Raw genomic sequence first — 2,961 nt, 5'->3', positions numbered from 1 at the left:
TTATAAAAGAAAAGGGTTCAATGTTTCCGTGGTTGTTCTTTTTATGTCTCTAAGACGAAAAAAAAAAATAAAAACATCCCGTACGAGGGATATAGACCTTAGACAGTTAACCATGGGTAGAAAAATTAAAAAAGTTGTAAATTTTTCTAAGTCCAAACTGGTTAACCATGGGTAGAATTTCCGTAGGCTGCGCACCACTGACTTAAGCCTCAGAGAGGGGCTTTAAGGCCGGTTATGGGCTTAAGGGTGGACCGGTGCTTAAGTCTGGTTATTCCTAGGGGGGCGTGTCCCCTGGAGGGGGGGTGCCAGGCCAGGGAGAGCCCCGGAGAAGGTGCACTCTGGTGGGGGTGAGGTGTGAGGTGTGGTGGGGGTGGAGGGTGGAGGGTGGAGGGTGTCCCCGGGTAAGGTGCACTCTGGTGGGGCTGAGGTGTGAGGTTGTCCCAGAGTAAGTGTGACTCTCTCAAGGTTTTTCTTTTAGCTCCTGAGCCTAAGTCCTGTTTGGCTAGGGCTCAGGGGCTTTTTTTTTTGCGAAATTTCCATAAGAGAGTCATAGTTACTCCCGACTGAGTATGTGTGACTCTCTTAAGGTTTGTGTGACTCTCTTAAGGTTTTCTTTAGCTCCTGAGCCTAAGTCCTGTTTGGACTTGGGCTCAGGGGCTTTTTTTTTGCGAAATTTCCATAAGAGAGTCATAGTTACTCTCTGACTTTTGACTGGAATTTTTTAAAGTCCTGACTGAGTATGTGTGACTCTATTAAGCCCCTGAGCCTTAGTCCTGTTTGGACTTGGGCTCAGGGGCCTTTTTTTGGCAAAATTTTTCATGGGAGTCTGCCTGGGAGTGTGCCTGCAGTCTGCCTGGGAGTCTGCCTGCACTCTGCCTGTGTGTGTGTGTGTCTTCAGGACCGTGGAGAGCAGCAGTCATTGGTCTGCCTCCAGCAGTCATTTGGCTACCTTAGAGAGTCAGGAGCCGGCAGCCCGCTAGGGCCGCGGGCGACCTGTCACCAAGCGCGTCCCTCAAGGCGGTGAGTTGACCCACGGACCAGTGCTGGCCGCCGAGCAACATGCTCAATGACCGACTTTTTTGTACGAGGTCGGTCCTCGGAACTCCTGGGGGTATCCGCCTGGATGGAGGTGTTCTGAACCTCGTGCAGGAGTTCTTGCAGCCCATGGGAGGTGGTTTACGGCGGAGTTTACCAGGCTCTTACTCTGTTCGCTACCCCCACCACCGCCCGGGGCTTCTTCATCCAGGCGTTTCTCGCCTTTCAAGGGAGGCCACCGAGCCTGCGTCCTGATCTTACCGTTCCTGTTTCCTACTAGCAGGGTGTCGGACGTCCTGGGGACGCTGCGTATTGCATTAGCTGCGCTCCCACCCGCTTGCCGCCCTGCTAGCTCGGGCAGACGAACATACAGGACCCTGACCGTGTCTCGAGGCTTTGTACCTATCCAGGCATCGGAGATTCTGTATCCTTGCATTCGTCTGGACGCGCATTCGTGGGTAACGGCTCCATTATACTGTGTATCCCAAGCTATCTACCTACCACCATCAGCTTTTGGGTTTTGGCTCAGCAGGTGATGTTTTATTGTCTGCTCAGAGAGGCTGAACCACCACCTGTGGACCCCAGACGCCACCGAAGTGGAAACTGGGTTTCTATGTGCTTGTCCTCTCGCTCTGAATCCTGGGCTTGTCTTCTCCTTGTGTGGTTATGTTTGTTGACCCACTATAGTGGGGTTGTTTTTATCTTATCACAATAAGAATGTGTTTGTTTAGTGTGTAGCGCAGTTATGCTATGGGGTGTTGAGTTGTAATATTATGTGTAGCTTTAAGGGTTTAATTATCCACCTTGCTTGTCCGCACCAGGTCGCCCTGAGTGTGTGCCAAGCCGGCATCGAGAACCTCACTGCACAGCCCCGTGGCACCGGGGAACGGACGTCCAACCGAGATCGTTGTTGATATCTACAACATCTTTCTCCATTCCTCGCTTCTCGCCCCAGATTTTCGGGTGCGCAGTTAAGGTCTGACCCGTAACCTGAGACACACCCTCCACTCAGCGTTCCTGACTGGTGCCTCGTTCTTCAGGTTTGTGGAACGGACGTCTAACTGAGGTCGCCATTGAACTTTAGATACCTCGCTCCGTTTCTCGCTTGCCACCACAGCCTTCAGACGATCAGTCATCAGCACAAGTTCGCCTCATGAAAACCGGAGATTCCTACCGATATGCCACGTCCCACTGTGTGGTGTGTTTGTTTAGTGTGTAGCGCAGTTACACTACGGGGTGTTGAGTTGCTTATTATGTGTAGGTTTTTAAGGATGCAATGTGCATTGTGGTCCGGTGATCCGCCCTGTATAGCTTTTCCTCTTAAGCTTTTCACTTTAATATAAAGTATTCAATCCCTACTTTGTAGGATGTCACTCAAGATAGTTAAGGATCCTCTCAGAACACTCTTACAAAGTCTCGACGCAAGAGCTTTTGCACTGCTCTTAGAAAGTCCCATTCTCTTGAGGATCTTGTTGTTGGGTTTATGCCAGAGGCCCCTCGCTCCCAGTGGAAATCCGTGTATTTCCACTTCCTCTACACCCATGACCTGTTTCACCAAGTTCTTGATGGGTTTGTAGTGCTTTACTTTCTCTCGGCCTGCGAGTTTTAGTGTGTTGATGTTCCTTTCAAACCGCACTGTCACATCCAGCACCATTGCCTTACCATCTTTGCAAAAGACCAAGTCTGGGCGTCTCACATTTGGTCTGCTTCCAAATTCTTTCTCCCTGTGGACAACCCAGCCCTGCTTCTTCGCAGCGACTGCCAGTCGATGGCATGCAAAATTGTGTCGCTCCAGTCGTTTCGCCCTACCGCTGGGACATGCTCCGAGGAGGTGTGAGGCGGACTCAAGCCTCGCGTGACAGCCTCGGCAACTCGCGTTCCACTTGCTTTGGCCCCTTGCCATAAATTCCCTGGTAGGGTAGACGT

This window comes from Sprattus sprattus (assembly GCF_963457725.1).
Source record: "Sprattus sprattus genome assembly, chromosome: 9".
NCBI lineage: Eukaryota > Metazoa > Chordata > Actinopteri > Clupeiformes > Clupeidae > Sprattus > Sprattus sprattus.
Note: the sequence above shows the minus strand (reverse complement) of the source record.